At 43.1% G+C, this 27,593-nt stretch overlaps 1 protein-coding gene across 1 annotated transcript in view; it reads left to right on the top strand.

The window, feature by feature from the left end:
- LOC133116948 (bromodomain adjacent to zinc finger domain protein 2B-like) overlaps nucleotides 1–27,593 on the top strand; it is an 85,067-nt gene continuing 57,474 nt past the window's right edge. Inside the window, exons 1-2 of the mRNA XM_061226980.1 lie at nucleotides 1–192; nucleotides 14,960–15,003. The gene's annotated coding sequence lies outside the window, so the exon portion shown is untranslated. The remainder of the gene's footprint in view (nucleotides 193–14,959; nucleotides 15,004–27,593) is intronic.

Raw genomic sequence — 27,593 nt, 5'->3', positions numbered from 1 at the left:
TCTGCTGTTAGTAACTAACACACACTCACTCACACCGAGACTCAATTACTGCCCAATTCCCTTCTTTATCATCTCCTGCTACCGGCCTCCCACAACAACGCGAAATCGAGAAGGAAAAGAAACATAACTTGAAATAATACTTGAAACTAAGTCGAAAAGGGAAATACATAGCATAGAAGTATCTAAACTGGGGTAAGTTTGGATTTGGATTTGTTTGCTAGCCAGCTATGTATCATAAGCCGTTCAGTTATTTTTTGAGATTCATCGCTGTATTTCTTTGGCTAGATAGCAAGCTAGCCAGGCAGTTTATTTTCTTGCACTCCTTAGCGTGTAGGCTACTGCATGTTGATACAAACTTGTAAAAACGATAGGACGGTCGTTAACGTAGTATATTGATAGTTGCACCGTTCATGTTATTGTAACATAATATAACGATTAACTTCCACATTTTAGGAAATTGGTCTTGTTGTGTAGCTTTTGATCAGGCTGTTTAAGACTTGGGGGTTAGAGAGTCAGGACGAATCTAGTCTTTGTGTTCTCACTCGTGCGGTTAAGCTGTTCTTGTAAAAACTGTTAATGTGTTGAGAATGAGAACAATTTCGCGATGGTTTGTGATTCAGTGTTGTTTGTCGGTTTATTTACATACATTTATGTTTTGTTTTAGTGTAGAATGTGTTAAAACAACGACACAGGAGTCAGTGGAAGGTAAGGGAGCGGAGTACCTTTGGTCTGTTTAATATGTCTGTCTTAGAAATGATGGGGGTGGAAGGGATCTAACAGCTCCTCATGAACAAATATTACTAAACCACAAATTACATATAATATATTAGATCTGTTGGTCAGAGTTGTAGATATGCTTTTATTTAAGACCATTTTTCGTACTGTGAAGGAAATCCCTTCGGTTTAAAGAGAGGGTCCGCTGTTTGAGTTGCAGGCTTTCTGTTTCTCTTATCTTTTGTGTTGCTTCCCTATAAAGAGAAGCAGCTGCAGCCCGGCTGAGTTGTTGAAATTTATCCCTTTGTGTATATTACAATATCCTCCATTTTTCTGCCCTCTAAACAACAAGCCTCTCGCCATCTTGGGTAATTTTAATTCCTTGATCTTTTCACTTTGTCCAAGAAACGAAGCCATGCTCCCAAGACTGAAAGTTATGAAATGTTTCAAGGGGAGACGATGACGTCATATGAAGTTTAAGTAAAATTTATTCGTGGAAGCATTTGTAATACGTTTTATGGATTTTTCATGCTATAGTGTCCGTTGCCGTTTAGCTGAAAGATACAGGTACATTTATTATGAAAAACAACATTTAGAGAAATTACGTTCTCATTGCCCTATAAACATGACGATATTATTGGGTGACAGGTGGGGGAGCAGCACCCCAAAAGCATGTGCTATTACGTACTGTAACAATACTAGATAATTCATGATGCGCTGTTTTTAAATGGAATTTAGTAACATTTTGACATAAAAAAAATAAAAAAATAAAAAGTATGTAGAAAAATAAGCGGACTTACTACACTGTAGTGGTATTTTAGGTTAATTCCTTACCATAACTTTTTGCGGTTGAAGAATTGAACAGCTCTGTGTACACATTGGGTACACAACAGATTTTTTAAAAACTTTTGTCTATTTTCAGTGTGAAGAGAGTTCGTATATTTGTGGGTAGGCTAGTTGTAAATATGAATCAAAGCTTGTTGTAAATATTAATGCTGCTGATTATGTAATTTTTGAATCTGTGGAGGCAAAAGCCTTACTCATATTTTGCTGTTTTAATGGATGCTAATGTGAAAAATTGGGAGTGCTTGCTTGTTTTTTTCCATCATGGTTTGCTTTTTAAAACGCTTAATCTCTGAGTAAGTGCTTCTGTACCAGTCCATCTCAGTATATTCAAGATAGCTGAGAATCTCTCTCTCTCTCTCTCTCTCTCTCTCTCTCTCTCTCTCTCTCTCTCTCTCTCTCTCTCTCTCTAACCTATGAGCATATCCTTTTTTTCTTTCTTTTTTTTAGTCGTGTGGTGAAATTATGAAGACGGGTCTGGTATCTTTAGCAGCCTTGTGTGTGTGTGTGTGTGTGTGTGAGAGAGAGTGAGAATATGTGTATTTATGATTAATGTATTTATACAAATACATGTTGGACACCTCTTTCGTTCTTAAATGGCATATGATGGGCTTGTGGGAACTGCTTTTACATTTACATTTTATTTGTATCTTTTGTATTATATTTTCTGTTTCTTTTCTCTGAGATGTGTCCATGAAGGAGGAAATCTAAGAGCCGCACTGTGGGAACAGCCAGAGGATCTGTGTGATCCTTGTGCCCTGTTTGAAAGATAAAACCTATTGAACTCTTGGACTAAATGAAGGCTGTGCTTCACAATAGTGACTTGTATAAGGAGGGAGAAAAGGCAGGGCACACCCTCTGCTAGCAGCCTAGTGCTCCTTAACATGGTTTATGACCATAACATTTCAGAATGACGCCTTGAACTAAAGTGCGTTTTGGCTGACACCGTTTGCTAGGTTGCACCGCACTGCTGTTATGGTAATGGTTGATGTCAAAGGTTGTTTTATTCACAATATCTAAGGCCAACCAGAATGTACATACTGATGTTTGTAATAAGCCTCTGATATCTTAGAATACCCACGCATGCACACACACTCGCGCCAGAGCTGTGAAAAGGTGATATCTTGTCAATTTGTTGTCGCCCTGAGTTTGAACAAAGATTTCCCACTGAGATGTTTTTCTTTGCCAATGATCTCTGCTGCACCATGTTCCAGGCAACATTTATATCAGTTCCTCTTATAGGCCCTAATAATCACTGCTCTGCTTTTTGATATGAGTTAATATGCAATAATTAGCCACATTGTAATGGGCTGTTATTTCTCTTATTGACAAACTTGCAGTCTGTTAAAATTCAACAGCCAACAAAGGGCTTCTACTGAGCTGATATCAAAGTTCAAGCTTGGAAATTAATGTAATCTCCTTCTCATATTGGAAACTTGACAGTAATAGCATGTTTCCCCATCTTAACATATTTATTTGTATGAAATAGTTCATATACTTTTCTGTAGCAAGATTGGAGATCATACTATTCCTTGACTAATGTTCTCAGCAGGGGGGAGGGTGACTGTCTTTATAAATACAATGCCTACGCTCCCCCCTGGACAGGAGCGTGTCTGTGTTCAAACTTGAGCTTAATATGAAAAGCAGTCCAGCCGGCGCTAACAAGTGGTGGTGATCATCACTTTGATTAATTGTGTGTAGCTGTGTACCCACATGTCTTTACCAAACCCTGCTCTATTTTCATCCTGCGGAGAGTGAGGCGTAAATAGGCTTGATGTTTTAGCACAATACTTCTGATGGAGGTGCTAATCGCTCTACCCCCCCATTTCCCACGTCTTTGTTCGATACTGAACGCACAGCTGCTTCGCCCAAGCGTCCTGATGTGCGGTTTTTGGGGCGAGCGTTGCTCTTCTTTCCGATGCTCGGACTTGGTAGCGCGATTTCATAGCTGTTAATGGTGTCGATGGTTCTGACCGTAGCAGCTTCCTATGGTTTCGGCTGTTTGTGTACTAAATATCTGTTGCTGCCTTTTTGTGGTGATTTGTGTTGAATTTACTTGTTGTGTTCTCTAACACTAACAGGGTAACATATCTGCCAAGGCTTGCTTATGATGTTGTTTTAGGAGGCAACCATACAATACCTATTCAAGTAAATTCAAATCTTGGACTTTATTTATTTATTTTTTATTTTTTGCTCAGCCAACATCTCCTAAGAAAGTTGAACAGAGTATTTCCTTTATAAGAGGAACGTGAAAACAATACCCTAACAGGAAGTCAAGTTATTTTCTTCAACAGAAAACAGATTCCTTCCACTTGACCGGAGCATTCAGGAAATAAAGCTAGTCATGCTTAATCTTGTTTTCTTGTCTACCAAAGTCGCACCAAACAGTTGCCATTGACTAAGCTGATTACAAGAAATTAGGATTTAGGCTACTGTAGGAACCTTGTTTGTACGGTTGCAGAAACAGATGAATTCGTGAAACCAATCCCATATATGCATCTGTCTCCGATGTTTAATCAGTCGCCATTTAACGTGTTGATGAGTAAGTGCGCATCCACGGCGTTGAATGCATTTACAATGATCTGCCTAATATAGTGGTTCAGCTTTTTTAAATTCATGGAAAGATTAATTATATTTTCATCATGATTTGACTACTTATTTTTTTCTTTTCAAATTAATAGATGTTCTTGTTCCCATCAGTGGCAGTGCACACAAGAAGTTATCACTGGAAATGTCCCATGATGTGCATAATGAACAGCTTTACCGTACACCACACAAACTTTTAGTTGTGGGCTCTTGAAATTGAAACAACAACAACAACAACAAAAACGCACCCATCACAATTCAATTGTTACAGATTTTTTCATATATAGCCGGTTAATCAACCTCACTAATTTATATTCGAAACCAATATTTGGAAATATCTCAACTCTCATGATACTGCATCACAGTAACAGTTGGTGTAGAAGGAGAGAGATCAGGTGTAACACAAACAGACATATTAGCATTAGAACAGGCTACGTGTGGGTTGTAGATTGGCTAACTGCTTGCAACTGAGTTTTATGAGGACAGGTCTGATTATTGTTGTTGGTGGTTCTCCTTTTTAAAGACATGTATGAGGCATAGGGCAAACCTGCCCTCTGCTCCAAGACTGTCTCTATGATCAGTATTTTACCTGCCTGAGAGGTGCAGTATATTGACTTACTTTGTCACGCTTCTTGGTCATTTTGGATATTTTCTGATGGCAATTATTTTCCTTTAAGCACAATATATGATTATATTTTTATTACATAAGCATTAAAATGTCAATAATATGACAAAATGAAGTGTAACACATCTGAATTAATCAAATATTACAAATACTTATAGCAAAATAAAAAATAAAAAGGTCCTTAGACGAGTTAGAATGCTCTTTATAGGCTTTGGTTAACTAGTTGAAAGCAAAGCTTCCTCTCCCCTGATTGCTAGTGTGTGCTCAGTGAGTGGAGTTGGATGGAAGTACAGAACTTGCCATGGCCAGTTGTGTAGTTCTTTAACATCGTTTCCTCTCTACCGAGGAATGAAGATTAGTGATAATTGTACAAAATGTTATTATTATTATTATTATTATTATTATTATTATTATTATTATTTATTTTTACAATTATTTTTATTATCCCTTTGCCACTCACACCAACATCAACCATGAGGGGGCATAATAATAATCTCTACAATTGGATATCCATTCACGGATTCCATTTTCTGCTTATCTAGCCTGCGTATTTCAGTGATATTTCATGGTTCAGGTCACAAGTCTCTTCTTAAGCATACAGCAACAGTGGCCCAAGCCCAGGTGTGTTCCAGCTGTGGAAGGTCTAGTAGAAATGCCTGTTTTCATGTGTACTCCCCTAGGCAGTAGATGCACAAAGCGTACTGAGCACAAGAAGGCCTCCACAGCGGAGATCCAGGGATGAATCTCTGAACAGCCGCTCAGCTCGTTAACCGAATTGTCTGATGGTTTTTGCAAACAAATTGCATAAAAAAAGCTTAAATGGCAGAGGATGTTGTTTATTTTTTGAAGCATGAGCTAGTCTCTCTTAAAGTGCATCTCGTAAATACATGGTTTGTTTGGGGCATTGATTTTGTGTGTCCGTGTGGCAGTTTTCTTTGGCACTGTTCTACATTTGTGCAACCCGGGATGGAATTGATTTGTCTCTGTAAATAGTTAATTGATAATAATGAACCATTGCACACACTTTAAGTAAAGCGAAGTAACAATGAACCATTGCACACAGTTTTAGTAATAAGGACCTTAAGACCCAAGCTGAATTGCTGCGGAGAGAAGGTCACTGTATTTCTTTCACATTTATGCAGAGAAACTGTCCTTGAGTATTGTCTCTTAGAGAACCATCAGACATTGCTACAAATCAACCTTCTACAGGGTGTTAGTCAACCCTGTGAAATGTATCTGTATGGCATTTGAATGTGTTATATCAATGTTGGATGGAAGGATATTGACTCAAGGTTACACTAATATTGCTTGAAATTACATTTTGTAATGCTACCAGTGGTCTGATTAATAGTTAGGCTAATGAAAAACGTAGGCCTAGTTTCCAATGTCTATTGTATTATATTAGCTAAATTTGCAATTAACTATACATGCTTTGACTATTATGGATGCAGATGCATTCAAAATGGCACTCTTGACTGTCGACCACTGCTTTTTTGTGAATAATCAACTTATTATTATTAGCTGTAAATTTATCAACGTTTAATTAATTACAGAATGATTGTTTTAGATGCATTGGATTTGAATTAATCGAGGCAGATGGAGACTAATTTCCAAAGACAATGGAACATGTAAGCAATATCTTTTATGGTAAATACTGGCACTTAGTAAATAATAGCCTAATCAAATAAAGAGACAGTGAAGGATGACCTTAGAGTCTTGCAGCTTGTTATTAGCTTGTAAGTGTCTTCCTATTTATAACTCTGTGAGAGAATTTCAGAGATGAAACCCATGCTTATTCAATATTTATGTATGAACTGCCAGAGAGCTATAGCACAGTCTTTTCAGTAGCAAGGTCAAGATGTTCATTTAGCCTTAAGTAAGATATCCATTTGGTTATTTTTATCAAAGGAAAATCTTTTTTGTGGTAATTTGGTACTTGTATAGGTCACCACCACAGAACTATTTCAGGTCTGTGGCTATCACACGTGACCCGCAGTTTTACTCTGTCTGGTTGGGGCAGGAGCACAAAAGGAGCCTGTGCAGCTTGTGTCATTTCAAAATGGCCACGCAGCCCCTTTGGTAATTATGACAGCCGTCCTGATTGCGGCCTGGCGATTATTGTGTTTTCGGTCTTCTATCCTCTCTCTCCCGGTTCTGCCCTTTCTTCCTCGAGCCGGCGTCCATTAATCAAAGACGTACCGCTCCTTCTGAGGGCCAACAGGTTCGTCAAACTGGCAGGCCGCTCGCCGAGCAAGCCGGGGCCCTGCCTCTTAATGCTCGCACATAAATAAATCTAAGGTCTTTGTATGCAAACCCTGGAGGTTAATACTGTATAATTCAATGCCCTCTCCGTTTTATGATTGATGTTTTCGAACGTTTAAAGCTTGACGCGAATCCTCCGGCAGGTCAGGGTTGGCACGCTGTGATGGAGTGACAGGGAGAGGTGTAGCTTAATAGGAATGCGTTTGAGAGATTACTCTCTCTTTTTTTTTTTCTGCCTCCTCCGCTCAGCATATTCGTGTGCGCTCCCGGAGCAGGGACGCTCCGCACTGTTGTCGTCCCCTGCTGGGATAATGGGTCTGATGTTTAAAATGGCAGGAGTTTGGCCTATTTGCTCTACTGCTTGCTGCTATCTGTACCCCGGTCGGAAACAACCGCACCGAAAGCCTCGACTACGGAGATTTCGGAGCTGGAATTATATAGGGCGGTTTGGCACGTGATGGGAACGGGTTGCGTGTTGATAATTGACGGACAGCCGGGGTCGCAGGACGAGCACCGGCGTTAGGTAGCGATGCTAAGCCATTCCGCACACACTCCCAGACCGTGCTCCAGCGGGCCCCTTTTATTTATTGATCTTCCTGCATTTAAAATCTGGTCACTGCTGCCACAAAGGCTTTTCATTTTAGCTGCGCTGGCAGCCTGCTGCAGCTCCGATTTTAAATATTTAATTCCCACTGAATGCAGCATGAAATGACGAGGAAGGGAGGAGGAGGGGAAGACAGGACGAAGAGCGAGTCCTCCATCCTTTAAAGAATGTGTGTGGGTCAGCAGAAGGCATAAATCTCACACATCACGCCTTGTTTATTTAAACCGTGCTGCTCGCGTGCGTCTCGGTACCGAAGGACCCGCACGCGAAGGAAAGGTTGCTCCGTAAGAGTAGGGATGCCATTGGTTGCTGATGGGTGTCTGGAGTTGTTTATCTTCAAGATGTGATTTGGGCCTCAAAGAGTCAATGGCTCTTAAAACTGCTTTTAAAAAACAGTGGCCCTGCAAAAATACCCCTGAATTTAGCTGAATAGAGTATAAATCAGTATTCTGTTTGAAAAATGGCGGACAAGATGATTGGTATACAGTTTTGCCATGCAGTCAGTTATATTAAGAAAAACCTGAACCTGAAATATTTAAGGGAAAACCTTCAAATATAAACATAACATGCAAAAAATGTTCCTCTTAAAATTATATTCTGCTCAAGAGCCATTGTTCTCAATCTGTTTCCTTACTTTCTTGCGAGCAGTACACTGTGTATTATCCCAACAAGTGTGAACCCCTTTTAGCTGTGCGATTTAGGATGGATCCATAGCTTGGGGGTGGGGATTATTGGGAATTATCTACAAGAGCATGTAGGCGCTGGATAATATTTTCCTGCAGTGGTACCATGAATCATTTCTCTTAATTTGTCCGGCCTGTTTAATTCAGTCTGTCTCAGAACGCAGAAGATGTCTTCCTGCAGGGTTAAATAAACTTTGCATTAAAGCTGTAGTGGCTATTCACTGTGTGAATGTTAATACGCTGGCCATTCCGTGTGCTGGAAAGGAGAGACCGACACAATGTTTCAGGGAACTTATTCCAATTTCTGCAAAAACATGTTAGTGGCGACATTAAAAGTGAAATCGTTATGAATAAAGCACACTTCTCACTATCAGGATAGAACATCTAAACATCTTCTTTTTTTTTTACTTAACAACTGCTTAAAATTCTGTGATTAAACCAATGATGAGAATAAATAAGTGTTCTGGAAGGGGATGCTAGAGGTAGAAAACCTGTTGTAACATCACTTCATATTTTTGATAATACACATAAAATGTCAGGCTTGTGTATGTAATGCAGGGAGAATATAAAGTCACAGCACGGATATGTTTCAACTGAAATTATGGTTTTGCATTTCAATGGCAGCTACTGACAAGTGCTGCTACCATCAGGAAAAAGCTGAATAATGGGAATATTGAGGTGCAATCGCTATTGGCTTATATATTCAAAATGCTATGGTTGATCACACTCCAACAAACAAAAAGTGTTGCAGAGGAAAGTGAACTTGTGAACTTTTCGCAATTAAATAAACGTCTTTGAAGCAATATAGAACGGTCTATGTGGTGATAACATGTCAACAATATTTTGCCCAAATCTTTTACCTACTCTAATTGATATAAAATGTGTGATATCATTTTGGAAGAATTGATTCAAATGTGTAACTTTTGCCATGCTTTAAAGCATGAACAGCCAATGTCCTTTAGTACACTACAAAGACATGAGATAAATTATAGGCATGGTTACTGTAAATGTGTACTTACTTGGAAATCATTTCAAAACCCGCAAATTATAAACTATGAGTCCAGCATATAAAATTGTTCTTTGCTGCATCCATGAGGGAGAACTAGTAATAGTAATTACAGAATCTAGAAATAAATCACAGTAGTTGGAGAAATACTAGACAAGAGAAACATAGCTTATCATGACTGTTATCTCATTTCTAGGTGTGGGTATATGGTCATTTGCCCCTTTTTCTAATTGTTAATTTAAGAACCTTACATGTAAGAAATGCGTACACTTCGTGAATTTGTTGTACGGTTCAGTAGCTACAGACGCCGTGACGTTGTGCGAGAGTTTGCACACAACGTAACACTGGGGTTAAACGCGTCACTCCGCGGACAGAGTGGCCGGGCGTTTGGATCGGACGCCGCCTCCTCCCGCACGCGCGCACGGCTTCCTCCAGAGGCGAGCCGCACATTTTCTGTCTTTATCTATAAATGATGACGCGGACAGGCGGCCGTAATGCGAGAAGGGCCTGCTTAAGCAGCGCTTCAAAGAGCTGCAGGGGAAGGACTTTTATCCGGGGCTAGGGGGTGACCTTTCTCCCCGCTTCTGGATACGTACGAAATGCCCGCACATAAAAGAAAATATCCTCCCCCCCAATTAATGACCTCACAACAAAATGGCAGAGTGTGGGCAGCGTCCTCCTGCTCTCGTGGATAGCGACGTCCACCTCTCCTCCAGGCAGAAAGGGCGAGTCCTCTGTCAGAGCCCTCTTGTGTAATGTGAATATTTGGGAGCTAATTCGAGCATACAGCTGAAGCAATGCTGTCTTTTAGGAAGCAACGGCGTTTGTCTCAGCGTTTCAGTGCTCTGGGATATTAAAGGCGCAGTGACTCAGTGTTCCACAAGTGAATATGACGGGGTATGGCCCGTACCAACTCGCTGACTGAGGCGTGGGATTCAGTTCAGAACAAAAGATTTTCTTCCTTGGCTTTATTATTTTACTTTAAAAAGTGGAGAAACAATCGCATATCAAAATGTTTAAAGATGAAGTATATGTATATGATGGAGAAGTCCCCTCTGCACACACACGTACATGCATACAGTATGCACACACACGGAAATACATGCATACGTATACACGCACGCACACACACACACACGTACACACACACACATACAGTATATGCACGTACGCATACGTATACACACACACGTACGTACAGTATGCACACACACACACACACGCACACATGTTTAATGAAACAGGACACCGCTCTTTGTTGGGAATGATTTGGAGAGAGCTATGGGGATGGTGAGAGAGGAACACTGTTGTCACTGTGCTGAAGCCATAACAAGCTGAGCCGGCTGGAGGTTTGACCTTCATGCAATTGTGAAGTTCTAAGGCCATTTCAGTTACAAATTTCCCCACGTATACTGTCATTTCTTATGGAATAAACACTGCAAAAAAGTCTGTCTTAAGACGTGTTTTAGTCTTGTAATACGACTTCTCTCAAGTACAATATAGCTTGCTTTAAGTGACTGCTTGCTTGACAAGTGACATTTTGTTACCGCATTGGAAAATCCTGAAATTATTCAAACGGTCTCACCTCACTGGCAATTTTTATTTCTTATTTTGCAAAACATTTTTTGTGGAAATAATATTAACTTTTTGCAGTACAATAATTATCCTTTTTTATTGTCTTCACCTGCTATCTACACACCAGACTTAGCGAGGCGCATCATAGCTGTGCCGTAGTAGGTCCTGTAGTATCTGATAGAGGTGTGGATTAACCATGTAATGCATTGAAAATATTAGCATTAGGTTTGCTTTTCAAGTGTCTCAGTGAAAATGAATGAGAGTAGCTAGCTTTGTCATAATGATGGAAATGGTGATATTGCCTAATATTCACTCCTTCACCTGCTCCACGTGAAAATATATATGCTCACATCCACTTAGATTTGATCAATTAACATTCAGTTTTTTTATCAGATACAAATACAATCTTGAAATGCCTCATGCCATTTTTAGACCCGAATGTCAAACCTGCCTAAAGCACACCACCCACTAAACAAACTAAATTCCCAGAAGGTGCTTCTTGTCTCCATAGGAATCCGTTGTCATGGATTCTTTTTCACTGGTGAATGATGTCAAGACCCAAAAATAATATAATGATTGACACTAACCTGCAATGGTGACTGTTACTGCAGCTTTATAAATTGGCCACTGTGGAATGTAGTTTTTTGCCGGTAACACAGTGGGGGAGATGGTGGAAATCACAGAATGAGTGTTCTGGATTTGGTGAGCGTATACCGTTATCCTAAAGCCTTTAACTGAGGCCCTCTTCCACCACTTACATTCTTTACATGCGGCCCATTTTTCTGCTGGATATCTGCTGAGGTATTTGGAGTTAAGTTCCTTTCTCAAGGGTATAACCTACGATCTCTGAGCAGCAAGCCCCTTTCCCACACTACTGCGTTAGTGCGGCCCACAGTAAAGTGAAGCAGTTCAGGTTGAGAGCCTTGCTCGAAGAGTGCATTGACAGTAACCAACAGGAGATACGAACCCATAACCTTGGGTTGTAAGTTCAGCAAAGTGCACTGATCTGAAGCCAATGATTAAATCCAAGCCTTTTCTTTTCCCTAACTGTGCAAGGACATGTTGTGTGTGACGGTGGTGTTCAGCTCCTTATGCGAAAGGCTGCTGTTAGAGTTTTAGCCCCATTAATATGAGAGGAAAGGTTTCTGCACTCAGGAAGCCTTCTGTTTAGTTAAAAATGATTACCAACACATTTGTTACCCAGCCAAAGCAGGAGGCGCGTGTTTCCTGTTAGCGCGTGACTGATTAGCACCCATTCTTATATTCAGACAAAACGATATGCACATGCTATTAATTGGCCGGAGGCCATTTTGGGAGAAGTATTTGAAAGGTTTGAGAGATTGCATGAGCCTGCATTGGCGGTGGTGTTGTGTCTCATTTCCCGCGCGCCACACTTATAGGTGTACGCTGTGGTCGTATGAATAATGTAAACATAAAGGTGTGGAATCTCGTGCTTTAATAAGGAAGGGAAGGCGTAATTTACAGGTTTAATTTGGACATACGGTGTCTGACGCATTCATTTGCGCATGGCGCCGGGTTTCATTTCCCCGGTTTGGACGGCGGAATCCCAACAGGAAGCTGGAGCGGGAATGAGGCGGGGAGGGCTCAGCTGAGCAGCCCGGTCTGTACTCGCAGGATGAAAAGATGAATCACAGGTATTTAGGGATCACAGGTATTTAGGGATCCCGAAAACGATTGTGTGACAATTCTTTTGAGGGATACGTTGTCGAGACTTGCCTGGTTGTTCTAAAGACTTCAGGGAAAAGGAGGGGAAAAAAAGCGCACATCTGTGGTCCATCAAAGTTGTGCTCCCACTAAGTGCTAAATGCCGGCCTTGGTGAAGGATAGAAAACTGCTTCCTGTTTGCCCTCTCAGTTTCAACACTATCTTGCAAACCCACAGCTGCTAGCTTCACCAAAGTGGAATTTAGACCATTCTAATCAGACCGCATATGTTGCTTAATGCACATATTAACCTTCACTGGAAACATCAGTGATTGGATGTAGAATTTTTTAGCTGACTTAACAGCTTGCCATGAATAGCAGCACCTTTGACTTCATTGCCCTTTTTTAGCTGAAGATACAGTCCCACGCCTGTAATCTATAATCACTGGACGAGTGTTTAAGTGATAGTAGCAATAATTGTTGTTAAATTGCTGTTGTTGTTATCGCTCTTGTTGTTGCTGTAATTATCTTTAGTAACGTGAGCAGGGGTAGTGTATGTTTCCCCCGGGCTCCGTGCATTATTGGCCTGTGGATAGGCTGGCCGGACAGAGGGATTTTGAGTGACAGGCGGAGGCTGCGAATCACACGCTGACACCATTCCTAACCGCTGAGGCCTTTGCTCCCTGTGCATTCCAGATGAAACTGACCCAGATGGAAATGTTTAATGAAAATAATAGAAACTTGCTGCCTGGCCAGAAATGTTTGGCATGCTTGTGCAAGTGCCGTTGTTCCTGGTGATAAAATCTGGGAAGGTGGCATGCGGGGGGGGGGGTTATGCGTGTTGGTGTTGGTGGGAGGGTGATATGCGTGTTGGTGGGGGGTAGTATGCGTGTTGGTGTTAGTGGGTGGGTGGTATGCTTGTTGGTGTTGGTGTTGGGGGGTGGTATGCGTGTTGGTGTTGGTGGGAGGGTGGTATGCGTGTTGGTGGGAGGGTGGTATGTGTGTTGGTGGGGGGTGGTATGTTGTTGGTATTGGTGGGGGGTGGTATGCGCGTTGGTGTTGGGGGGTGGTATGCGTGTTGGTGGAGGGTGGTATGTGTGTTGGTGGGGGGTGGTATGTGTGTTGGTGGGGGGTGGGGGGTGGTATGCGTGTTGGTGGGGGGTGGTATGCTTGTTGGTGTTGGTGGGGGGTGGTATGCGTGTTGGTGGAGGGTGGTATGTGTGTTGGTGGGGGGTGGTATGTGTGTTGGTGGGGGGTGGTATGTGTGTTGGTGGGGGGTGGGGGGTGGTATGCGTGTTGGTGGGGGGTGGTATGCGTGTTGGTGTTGGTGGGGGGTGGTATGCGTGTTGGTGTTGGTGGGGGGTGGTATGCGTGTTGGTGGGGGGTGGTATGCTTGTTGGTGTTGGTGGGGGGTGGTATGCGTGTTGGTGTTGGTGGGGGATGGTATGCGTGTTGGTGTTGGTGGGGGGTGGTATGCTTGTTGGTGTTGGTGGGGGGTGGTATGTGTGTTGGTGGGGGGTGTTATGCGTGTTGGGGGGGTGGTATGCGTGTTGGTGGGGGGTGGTATGCGTGTTGGTGTTGGTGGGGGGTGGTATGCGTGTTGGGGGGTGGTATGCGTGTTGGTGTTGGTGGGGGGTGGTATGCGTGTTGGGGGGCAGTATGCATGTTGGTGGGGGGTGGTATGCGTGTTGGTGTTGGTGGAGGGTGGTATGCGTGTTGGTGTTGGTGGGGGGTGGTATGCGTGTTGGGGGGTGGTATGCATGTTGGTGGGGGGTGGTATGCGTGTTGGTGGGAGGTGGGGGGTGGCAGTGATGTTGCAGGATGATATCTCCCAGCGTCATGCCTGGGATGAATGTGACAGAGCTCCTGGTGCTTTCCACACACACTGAAAAATGTGTCGTCTTGCTGATGGACTCTGACAAAAAAAAACAAAAAAACACATTTTGTCTGTGTGCGAGAAAATCAGCAAGAAAATAAATTATTCTTTGATAATTAGTCCCTTGTGTGTTCCCTCAAAGCATTAACGTCTTTAGGTCTTATTTTTGGCTTTAGTTCCAACAGGTTTAGCAGGAAAATAACAGCTGAGTGTATATATGTGTGTGTGTGTGTGTTTATGCATGCACGTGCGTGTCACTGTGATAGTGCCTATAGAATCAAAGAATAAACCCAACAAATTCAACAAACCTTTTTTGTATTTCATCTTTACCAGTTAACCATTGTTGCAGTACCTTGGCTGTCAGTACTGGAATGGAGTGGCCATTCCACTCTAGAGGTTCTGAACTGTACAATATTAACCTTTTAGTGTGACGTCCTTGCCGCTTTCAGGGAAGAACAATGGTGAATAAACACATCAAGCAGAAATGACTGGGCTAACCTGACTGTTGTCTTTTGTTCCAGTTTGCAGAGCCGTGATGTCACAGATCTGAATACACTCTTGAACGGTAAGTGCTTGGTCACATTGACTGCATTTCAATCTATCGCTAATGTTCAGAGATTGCTGCCGCTGTCCAAACCCTGGTTGTCATTCATTGTTGCAATTGCAGTTTTGACACGAGCTGTCACGGCTTGAACAGAAATCTTACATGGCATTGTTTCTTCACTGAAAACTGTACCATGTGAAGGGAACGCATTGGCAGGTTCGGTCTAAGGAGTTCCTAAGATGTAGGATCCTTTTGTTCCAATTAAATGTAACACGGTCTCTTTTATGGAATTAGTTTGTGGTACATCAAACGAAAAGGATATCGTTTTGTTCTTGTGTGAGTCTAATATTACGAACGGTTTGCTTCTCGCGTGAGACGTAACAAAATGTTAAGCTTTTAGATAAAGAGTTTGTTGTCTCCTCTTTGGTTTCAAACTGGTGCATATTTTGAAATGTGCATATTTTTGGTGTTGTCCATCAAATTGGGGTAATTGGGTGAGCTTTTCTCCTGCTTTGTTTTCAGTTGGAGGAGGACTGGTTTTACATGCAGGGGCTTTGAACGCTGTCTGCATGGGTGACTCTGTAAATGATGGTGCCCCCTTCCCTGGCCGTTTCAGAAAGGGGCTTAAAACGCTGGTTGTAGCCGTATCATAGTCTGATTTATGGTTATATTCCGACTTCTATTAATACCGCATGGGGAGAAGAGTGTTAATCAGAGCAACTTGGAGTGCTTTGCAAGTATGTAAAACATATGTTTACTCTAGCAGCCCTCAGATAAATTCAACAGTACTGGAAGCATGCAAATGATGTGGCACTAGGAACTACATGCGTTATAATAACAGCTACGGTCTCTGGTGTGGTCCCAGATCTAGTGAAAATAATGCCATAAAAAAGGGATGCAAAGGTGTAGAAAAAGAACCCACACACGCACACACACACACACACACACACACACACACACACACACCGCATCCTAAAAACTTAGTGTTTTCAATATTTCGAAAGGGCAAGCTTTATACTCTATTGATGTATCAGTGTGTATGCTATATATTACAGATCATGCGTTTTCATAAGTGGTAGCCAGCAGCACTTTCCGCACTATCAATAATGATAATAGCAGCTCTGCCTGAAATTGATTTCTAGGTATTGTGGAAAAGTGTAAAGCATTTTCAGAGCTGCATAAATCTGGAGGCGAATGTTGGGGCTGAATTTGATTCTGTAGCGAGGGTGGACTGTGTCTACCTGCCTGAGACTAGTCATGAGTTTCCCCTCTCTGTCCAAGGGAAGCAGCTGGATATTTGGCAAACATGAAAGAGGTTCGATGTGCTGTAATTGCTCATAATTAAATAATATATGTGTGCTTATAAACAGTAATTGATTCTTGGCAAATGCTGGAAATATTAAGTGTTGCTCGAGTTTCAACAGGGGCTCACGTTCAGAGAATTGAGTTTAAGGTCGTAATGGTACTGCTTACAGGATGGAGGTTAAAGGAATGAAGTTTGTCATGTCGCAGGTTTGTCTAGGACGGTTTTGATATCCGCATGTTTGAGCCACAATGGCTGCCTTTTTGAATCGGGTGGTTATCCGGAAATCTGTGGTCGCAGAAGATGTCACCAATAACGGGAGATAACGTAACGTAATTGCTCCACTTCCTTATTTCAGTTGGCAGCTTTGCTGGGTAGGCCTAGCCGGAGTTCATTAGTATTCATTGCTAAGTTCTTCAAAGGAAATCCATCTGCTTCCAAAAGAAAAAAATACTGCATAATAAAGGTGTTTTAAGTTCAGAAGCTTGTTTAAAGGCCAGCCGCTCCAAGGTTGTTTTTATTTGTATTCTTTTTTTACTAGGGGTGGATTGCAGTGTGTTGCAGAAAAGGTAATTTAATTCCTTCTTTTGCTGATTAAAAAAATGCAGCAAAAGCCTTTCTGCTGTACATCCCTCTTCCAGAAGCTTAGGCTTAAATCGAGACTTTTCGCAAAATGTTTGTGAAGGTTTGTAGCAAAAACAATTAGGCTATGTTTTATTTATTAGTTTGCAATTGTAATTAGGTTGAAAGTGGTAGAAAAAGATTTTGAGTGGATGCAAAATGGTGAATGGAGTGAAATTAATGGGGGGCTCTTCTCCTGTGCCAGTGGTAAATGGACTGCATTCATATTATCCAAAGCACTTCATAATTTATGCCTCTCATTCACCCATTGACATACACCAGTGGTGATAGGCTGCCATGCAAGGCACCAACCGGCTCGACTGGAGCAGTTGGGGGTTAGGAGTCTTGCTCAGGGGCACTTTGTCACACCCACTTCATGATGTACGAAACCCGAAGCTGGGTCTGAAAGTAAAATGTTTATAAATGTGCATACTTGACCATTAGTGTTTGTATCAATATAATGCACACATTTCTTTGTGTTCATTGCAGAGTCCATTAAGACTGTATGTGTGTATGCTTAAATAATAAAAAAATACAATTAAATGCACAATGCACCTCCATTACAGCAAAATAGTCGGATATAAATTGTTGAAACTTTGCTGAGATCCTATGACACGACCAAAGGGACAACATTATATTTTCTGGCAGTTGTACTTTAATTAGCAATTTTTGCGAGACGTCACAAATAACTAATTATGTCGCCCCCAAAGGGGTGGGTCATGTCTAAGTGAGGGCTCTTGAGTGCCAGGGCAGTGGACCTGGGGGAAAAGGCCCATGGTCTGTGGCACAGCACTAGTCGTCTGAGTTCTTGAAACCCTCTCCGGCCTTCTTACAGTCACCATTGTCCTCCATGTTTGGGGCCGATTACCCCAGAGCTGAAGGGGAAGGCTTCATTGTTGGGCCCATTGGCTGACACCTCTTGCCGCGAGGGCCTTCCTGTGAGGAGCTGCCTGCATCATTTTTCCGTCTCTCCTTTCTTAAATATTTATGCGCTCGCGCAGTTAATGGCGGGGCTGCAGAGCGAGTTCTGTGCCCGTCGCTGAGAGCCCAACAGACTGCCGGGGCTGTTTAAGACGGAGTGATGGTGAACGCTGGAGCCCGCTCCCAGCCCAAACCAGGCCGGTTAAGAGAAGCCCAGCCGGAGGACTGAATTCCCTTGTCTACAAACTAAACTACAGCGCGTAACCTGTGGATGCCTGGCTGTTGTTCTCTTATTCCGTCTACAGATGCTCTTGCCTAGCATTCCATATGTACAAATGCTATCAGTCAACTATATCAGGGACACTTTGATATTCTGCTGAAAGGTTGATATTCAGATACATTGCTTTAAAGTAAAGTCTCTTTTAAGCTCCCTTGGTTGAACAAACAGGAAGAAGGCATGAGGGAGGCCCAGACTGCACAGACGCGTGTAATGTGGATGTGTGTAAAACATGCACAGACGCATGTAATGTGGATGTGTGTAAAACATGCACAGACACATGTAATGTGGATGTGTGTAAACATGCACAGACGCATGTAATGTGGATGTGTGTAAAACATGGCGTGTGTTTTGCTTGTATGAGGTGGACTGCTATACTTGTGAGGACACAGAAAGTGGCGGTGTGTGATGAGCACTGGAGGGGCTCGGGGGGGTGAGGGGCTGCAGTTGGGTGAAGGTGCTGCGTAAGGCTGCAGCAGAGCGCTTATGCAGACACGTCTTATTCCTGCTGGAGAGCGAAGCGTTTTAGCAGTTTAGTGGCAGAAACGCCTGGGTGCTGGGCGGGGGTGGGGGGGGGGGGGGGTGTGTGTGTGTGTGTGAGTGTGTGAGTGGGTGTGTGTGTGTGTGTCAGTCAGGAGGTCAGGAGCAGCAGGAGCAGCAGGAGGCCAGGGAGGCACATGGGAGCTTTGGGCTGGCCTGGGTCAGTGTGTCCTTCAGTCAGTCTGTAGGGCTGTCAGGCTCTGTGGCTGTCGGTGTGTCCAGCTGTTTGTCTTGCTGTCTGTCTATTTCTCTGTCAGTCTGTCTGGCAGTACTCCCCTCTGCGGGTGAAATGTAACAACTTGCCAATTTTCAATAATGTCTCCTAAGGCATAACACACTGATATGGATCCTCTGACGCATGATGAATCTGGTATGATATCTTCACTACTTGCATGATCTAGAGGTTCTTTAGTGTGATGCGTTGTGTATTAGCAGCTGTGGCAGTGGAGTTTAACCCTTTCTCTCGAAGAGCTATGCTAAATAACAGCTCGCATTCGTCAAATGTCTATTCCGTATTGCTCATTATCATTCTTATCACAGGGAGGCCAAACTTCACAAGCAGTTAAAAGTATTTTCCTCAAAGTTATTTGCATTGTGTTAACCAAGGTTGCCGGCAAGCAGTAATTTTTGATTACACAAGCTTTTTCGCTCTCCCTCTGAAGTGTGCGCGCCTGGCCCCACAGTGCGATGTTCAGAGTCGTTCCTCCGTTGGGTTTGTCAGGCGCACCGTTACTGCTGTAATGTTACTTGGAGATCTCAGCCCGCCGTCGCCTCTCTTCACACCTGACAGCGCGGCTCATTAGAGGGTACCGGAGCTGAGTTAGAGGATTCTTCCTTCCCCGCGCGGTTTCGGCGCGGGTCTTTACGAGCGGTTCATTATTAATGGCGCCGGGTCCGGACCGTTCGGAGTTCTAACCCGGGCGTCTCCGAAACGTCCGGGCGGCCGCTCAGGATCGAGGCTCCTCGCTGATTTGTGCGCGGAGTCGATTATTTACGTCCTTCTGAAGGACGAATGCGGAGACGTTCCGCTTTAATGAATCGGTGCGCTTCGCTGTTGCGCTTCGATTGGCCTGCCGGTGCGGAGGCTTGGACCAGCCAGGGACCGGCGTCTCAGTGAAAGCCTGGGGAAGCTGCAGCTTTTCCACGGCGCGGGGGCTCGTGGTCGGGCCGGGGTCAGGGGAGGGTGAGGCTGGAGGGGGTTCGCTGAGGACCTACCCTAAAAGCTGGGGTATGAAATGGATCCAGCTGCCCTCTCTTTTAACCCTGCATCCCCCCAGGGGGATGTAGCAGCCCGCTCCACGAGCAGGCTGGATGTTAGCCTACCTGGTTCCACCTCGACAGTGGAGGCGCACGTGAAACAAGGCTAATTGTTTCACTAAATGTTGTATGTGTGGAAATGGCTTTTTGACATGTGATGGTTGTGGTCGAATGCAGCACATTAGTCCTCTGTAGCCTCTCCCTCTCTGTCTCTCTCTCCCCCTCTCCCTCTCCCTCTCCCTCTCTCTCTCTCTTTCTCCCTCTCTCTCAGTGCATTTAGAAACACACACAGAGCAGGGGCCTAGCTGCTGAAATCTGAACAGGGAGGACACAGCAGCCATTAGGGGTGTCTGGGAGTTTCTACACCGAGGGAAGGATTCACTGATTGTTTTATTATGTTTTATTATGTTTTATTTCTGCGCTCGCATTCTTCTGAAAGGCTATAGAGAGCTTTTTAAAAACAGCGTTGAGACATAACTGAACCTCAGGGATATAATCACAAAAAAAATAATAAAAATTGAGCTGAAAGAGGAACTTGGGCCAGCTACAGTGACAGAAGCTAATTTGTTGTCGGTAACTAGAGGCATTGGCGCTTCCTTCTCCCTGCGGGGTGAAAGGTCACAGCGGACGGGCTCTCAGCACAGCCCCAGTGCACTCTGGGCTGGGGAGTGGAGGAGGCACATAGATATCTCTTTGTGGTTTGCTGTGCAGATGGCCAGGGAGAAAATGTAATTTTCCTCTGTATCGTTTGGTTGTTGGGCCAGCTGCTTGCGTTGCCTTAATGCTGGCTGGCAGGGGATTCTTCTGTTTCCGTCTTCGCTGCACTAGAGCGTTTGTAAATACACTCCAGCCGCCAAAAGGGAGCCCTCTAGCACTGAATTCATGTTAATCGCAGGTGAAATTCTTCACTCTCGTTAAAATGGCACGTTTCTTTTCAAATGTGAACTCTTGAACCAACCCGACTTCACTCATTGGTTGAAGCATGCTGAAATAAAATCCTGCAAAAACAAAACAAACAAACGTGTGATTATGAAGCATATGATTTATCAACCAACAAAAGATAAATAAAATCAGACTTGACTATTTTGAGGGCTGGCATTTGCACTGTGACCGCTAATTTAAAAGCGTCGCTTGTTGAACACGCAGAAAAACGGAAGGAATGGCGGTAATATGGGTGAAAGCGCTCCTCTCCGAGCCGGATGGAGCCGGCCCCGGCCGCCCTGCGGAGCCTGCTGAGAGAGTATCCGTACCGTCAGCTCTCCGACGCGCAGAGGTGACGCCAAGGTGAACGCAGGCTCGCGGAATGGCTGGGAATCATTGATATTCCGACTCGGAGGCTGCGAACGGCTCGGTGGCAGATGGAGTCTTTGTCAGGGAAGAGAAATGGCAGCCCGGGCGCATCGGAGACGCATTCGCTATCAGCCCCGCTCGCGGGCGCTGACCTTCCTCCTCTCCTCCTCCTCCCCCCCCCCCGGGCTCCCTCGCACTTTGATCAATTATCCCCCTCCCATTGTTTACACAGAATGTGCCAAAGAATCAAAACCTCCATTTTATGGCTGGAGGAAACGCGCGGAGGCAGGAGGGAGACGCGGCCGTCGCTGTGCAGTACGTGAGGACGAGCTCCTCCGACCGTGCCTCAGCAAAGCCCGGCTTACCCGTCGTCAGACATAATCGCACAACAGCCATTTCCTCTGTTTATATCAAACAACAGATGCTTTTAAATTAGTGGCGGCGATGAAATTGCCAGCCCTCAAAATAGCGGAGTCTGATTTTGTTTATCTGTGCAGAAATGAGAAGCGTCGGTTGATAAAGCAGATGCTGAACTTTCTGCGCTTATTTCTTCATTCTACCACTGCGTTGCCTCCACCATATGCTGCTTGTGTAATGTGATTTACAGGTTTCCTGCTTCTGTTTTATGTCAGCATTCCTTCATTTCGCAATTTTTTTATTTCTTTTTTTTTTTGTTTCTTTTAAATGTGCTTCATGTCAGCAACATGTTCGCTCTTTAAATGTGGCATATCTGTACAGCTAAAAATGTGGATGTTCTGCCTCGAGTATTCTGCTCAGTTCCACAATTTAACATGGCAGACATTTACTACTAGGAGCTTTGCCTTAATATCTTTAAAGGACAATCAATAAATTGTACCAAATTTAGCCTCTGTTGACATAGCACTGTAGCACAGAGGCTGCCAGTTAAAGCTGAGTGCATGTCCCAGGAACCCGCACGCTAAACCCCATGTGTAAATATAAAGTCAGTGTAAGCACAAGTATCCTCCCGTTGAACTCACATTCGTGAGCTATTTAGCTGTGTTCATCCTGTCTCGTATAACAATCAGGGAAATTAATTTGATCACTGAACAAAATCTGTCATGGATTTTCCTTTATGGTTCAGACAGTCAGTTATGGGTGAAGTAAATGCAATTTTTCAGTGTACATAAAGGAACTGTTTATTAAAGCAGGATTTGTATACATCTGACTATCTTTTTATATGATGGTACTTTTTCTCCTCTGAATAATAGGCGGTATCGGTTGTGTAGCCTAATGTGTTTGCAAACACATCACAAACATTACCTCACAGCGATGCACACAGCTCACTGGGTGTTGCGTGCATGTGCAGAACACAGCCATAACGTGCACAAATAATTCTTGGCTTAAAGCAATAAAACGACTGTCAAGACAAAGTATTGAAAGGTCAGGGGAAAAGAGAGGGAGAAAGAACAAACGGTGCGCAAAGAAAATGACACTGAGGTCGTGGTTTAATATGTATGTACTGCAGGTTGATGGTTCATTTCATTAGCAAATCTCATTGTTATGCAACAACTGTTCTCCTGCAGCAAAATGAATATTGTATCCACGCTGCCTGGATGTTTTCTGGGGAATTTTTGGATTTAGGTGCTTCGATTTTCCTTTTCTATTCCCAGGTTCTGCTGGTTTCGGTTGTAAGGAAACTAAACGATTACCTTTTACTGTAGATGTTTTTTAGATTATATTTTTTCAGACTACGTTACGTTGGTCCTTCTGAAGTGGAAGCATGTTCAGTGGATGGTTATGTGTGTTTGTTGTAATCTCAGCCAGATTATATTTTTTGTTAGGTAAAGATTAAGCACACAGGGTAGGGATTTCTTCTTCCTGGTTTGGTGGTCTGAAACAGATGGTCCAGGCTGCAGTATTGCATTGGGAGGAATGGATGAGACTGGTTAGACTGGCAACCTTCCGGGATTAGCACAAACTGAAGGCCAGCGTGGAATACCAAATCATTCGTCACCACTGTAAAAATATATTAATAGCTTTGTTATGGCGTTGGTATCTTTCCAATGTGTATTGTTAGGCAGTTATCTGTTTTCATCTGTTCTGTTACTGCCTTCACGGACTCAGTAGGCTTAATGTAAATTCTACCTTCACGCATACTCATTTTCAAACTGAAATAATTGTTTGCCTTGGAAGTGGGGCTTCTGTTTTTCTGGACTGGAGACGGTTTAAAGATAGCAGTGTTTTCAGTGTTCTTTAAATACCTCAGATTGTTGAACATGAAAACACAAACACAAGTGTCCTGGCTCCGGCCTCCGGGATAAGCTGGTTTTAATGCAGTCAGGACCGGAATGTTCCGGAGGAATCAGACTTTTCATTCAACGTGTTCTCAGTATGTCATCGATGCCAGTGGATGCTGGATAGAGAAATTCTTGTATAATCCTGCTGAGAAAGTGTTGTAATGTGATGGCATGACACCCTGGCTCTTGCCACTACTCTGAAATGGCGGCATATTGACTTAGGTCGTCGGGCAACAGGGCTGAACTGTATGTCCAAGTACAGGTTGCACTCTCATAGACAGTCATTTTTCACTTTTGAACTTAATTGCATTGACATTTATTGTTGCCTCCAGTGAGTAATAAGCTAAAAGTGATTACCTCAGTTCCGGGAGTTGCATTGCTTAAGTAGACTAGTGTGTTGAGATTAGTTATTGCACATTGGTCTGCAATGTTGTTCAAGGTTAGGTGACAGAGAGATAATGTGGAGAACTGGATTTGACTGGGTTCATGTGATCTTTTTTCATTTTTTTTTCTTTTTTTTTTAGATGAAAGCAATTACTTAATTGTGAACTGTGTATTACTGAGTTGCATTGCCCACCTGGATACTTAAATTCTCTAAATTCTTCAAACCCTTGTGTGTGTGTGTGTGTGTGTGTGTGTGTGTGTGTGTGTGTGTGTGTGTGTGTGTGTGTGTGTGTGTGTGTGTGTGTGTGTGTGTGTGTGTGTGTGTGTGTGTGTGTGTGTGTGTGTGTGCTCAAGTGGGCAGGACTCCAAACTCTTGCAACAGCAATCAGAAGATGCAAATGGGGAAAAAATAGAAAAGAAGTCAGTTACAAAACCAGAGTTATGCACAGAGCAAAGCAGAAAACAAATGTTATTACTAGCAGGGCCATAAACATACTTTTACAGACAGATTACATTGATACTCATAGATCACTTACCAACAAAATAAATAAAAACTTGAGGAGAAAATCTCCCAGTTCTCTTAAGGGAAGACTTTGTCACTTCTCTGCTAGCTCAATATATCTGCCTGCAACATCCTGAGAGACAGCCCAGAACAATAACAGGGATTATTTTTAGTATTATTTATATTATTATTACTAGTGTGAGTGGAAATATCAGATATAGTGTTATTGAGTGGTTATATTCAATATTGTGATCTTGCTGAATCTTTGTTTTGCATTTTCATTGTGAATTGTATGCTTTCACTACTGTCTATTCAGCAAGTATTTGTCATGCAATTAAATGTTTGAAAGACAATTATTATTATTTTTTTCCATATGACTTCTCCTTTTTTTAAACACGCTAGTTATTTCTAATTTTGTAACTACTGCAATATACTCTCAATGACTATTTTATTATTATTATTTAGCTTGTTATTGCAAATATTTAATCAGCCAATCATGTGGCAGGAACTAAATGTATAAAAGCATGCAGACAAGGTCAAGAGGTTCAGCTGTTTTTCAGACCAAATGTCAGAATGGGGAAGAAATATGATCTAAGTGACTTTGACTGTGGAATGTTTGTTGGTGCCAGAAACGGCTGATCTCCTGGGATTTTCATACGCAACAGTCTCTGGAGTTTGCAGAGAATGGTGCGAAAAACATACAGTGAGCTGCAGTGCTCTGGGCAGAAACGCCTTGTTAATGAGAGAGGTCAGAGGAGAAGGGCCAGACTGGTCAAAGCTGACAGGACTTACTAAGTCAAAATAAGAAGTTGAGAAAATACCTAATAGTGCTCACTGAGTATATTTGTATGTATTTCTGATGTAATCATTATTTGACCAGATTGGCCCATAACCATAAACTAATCTGCTTTACAAGAGAGCCCTGAGAAATTCTCAGTTGCTGCAGATTTTGAGAACTCGGAATGTCAGCTCTTTTAAGATAATTTCTCCTCCTTTACCTACACTATAGCTTTTTTTTCATGGGCTTATTAAACGCTTTGGTCCAGTTTACAGGTTACAGAGCTGCGAACTGAAGATGATTTTATCAGCGCACCCAAACAAGCCATTTCTGCCGTCGCGGGCCTAAAATAGTACAGATCTTTTTTTAAGACTACTGTGAGCCTGTATTCATAAAAGTCTGATGCCAGATTCTGCTGGCTTCATTAGCCTTGTTTATTTACTGAGATTAAAACAGGGAGGTCAGCTGGCAGGCTGGAGCATATGGGGGGGAACGGTGGGTAGGTGTGAGCATGTGTGTTCTTCCTGGGAGCCGCAAAGCGCTAGCGGTTGGCGCGTTGCCTCAGTGTGGCCCAGGTAGGAGAGAGTTAATGTTTTGGCTGTTGTGGAGGTGAGATTATCCTGTGATATCAGGCATCTGTCCTCTTCTTTCAGGCCCTGCTGAACACAGCTTTCAAAGGGCGTTTGTGAGGAGCTGTAACAGGAGCTGTGTGGAGGAGCAGTTTCCATTAGCCAGTGTGGAGACCGCTCTCCTTCACACCCCCTTCAAACGCAGTGTCTCTCTGCAGAGAAAAACACGCACACACACGCTCGCACACACAGTCACAGTCACACATGCACACGCACGCACGCACGCACGCACACACACACGCAAAGCTTCCTCTACTGGAGTCATTTGGTGAACATAATTTCATTACCTTGCATAAGGAAGACCTGGTCCTTCTTTAATATTCAACTTGATTATTGCTTTTATTATTATTATTATTATTATTATTATTTCTGTAGTCCTTGTTAATTGAAAATTGAATTGGCCTATATGGGATGATATATATATATATTTTTTTACTGTTGTTGATTTTTCTTATTAAATTTCTCATTATTGTTGTTTTGAGGGCTGAAAGTTTTGTTATAATCTTCCTTATTGCTTTCCGACCAAAGGCTGTACAATATCACAATATGCTGGCTTGCATGCTCTCAGTTTTCGTGTGCATTGATCTGAAATAACTAACCTATGATAGCAAGGTTAGATATTTTAATGGAGATGAGTGAAACCAGTAGGCTTGTACCTTACTTGTTTTATGGTTCTGAAACTTGTAACTATAGCACATGTTGTATGGTATCTGTCCGTGTGGAATAAGTCATATATACCTGCTAATGTTGGCAGCAGTGAGGTAGTGAGAGTTTGTGAGGGGGACTCCATGAATGTAAGGGGAAGGCCGTGTCCAGTACTTCACAGGACCCATGGAGGTTTCTGTGGTTACGGGTGATAACAGATGCACCAAGCGCTTTCCATTCAGGTTTCCATTGTTTATTGACAAAGTTTAGTTTAACATTTAATCCACGTCATCAGCAGAACATGATAACTCTTAACCCCTGTGCTGATATTAGCTGCACTGTACAGTAAACGGAGCAGGAAACGCTGTATCCACCCACTCGCCCTGCTGATCTCAGTGTAAGACATGCTGAATGTTTCTGAGAGAAACAAGGCTGTTTTACAGCTGTGCTAAATGTGTGCATTGGTGTGGGTGTGTATATGAGTGTAGCTGTGCGTACGTGCGTACGTGCATGCGTGCATGCGTGTGTGTGTGTGAGTGTATGCATATGTGTTTGTGTGTGCGCTTATGTGCGCGCGAGTGTGTTTATGTGTGTGTGTGCTTATGTGTGCGTGAGTGTGCGTGTATATGTTTGCGTGCCTGCGTGCCTTAAGCAGTGTGCAGTCACAGCAGTGAACTCTGCTTTAGTGATTGCTGAGTCTCAATAAAAGAGCATTCCAAGGAGCGCACAGGTCAGCCAGGCAGGAAGCCTCAGAGCCACACAAACAACAACATGGCCGCCTACAGGCAGACCGCTCCTGACGGGCGGCAGTGAATCGGCAGGAAGCTGTACTCGCTGCCCCCTCTGCTCTGTTTGTTTGCTGGGAAACAGAGATCTGGGATCAGCCCTGAACGCTTCACCAGACTCCGTGCCACCAGTATCTTTCCAAACAGGTTCAGTCACATGCCTCTATCAAGATAATACCTGCTTTCTGGATTGTCTGCTTTACATGGAGGACCTTTTGTTAGGATTTGGCAAAGGGCATGGATGTGTACAGGGGATGGGAATTGGCTAAACTGAAAGATTTTATGAAGTTATTTGCTCATTGTTGCTTCACCTTAAACAGCATATGTTACCGTTTGTGCTTGGGGATATAATTAAGCAAGGATTTGCATACGCAAGAACAACCAATAACCTGTTCAGTATAGAATTTCATGTAATAAATAC

The sequence above is a fragment of the Conger conger genome, chromosome 17, assembly GCF_963514075.1.
Source record: "Conger conger chromosome 17, fConCon1.1, whole genome shotgun sequence".
NCBI classification, from domain to species: Eukaryota; Metazoa; Chordata; class Actinopteri; order Anguilliformes; family Congridae; genus Conger; species Conger conger.
The sequence above is the reverse complement of the archived record's forward strand: the minus strand, read 5'-3'. Positions and strand labels throughout refer to the sequence as shown.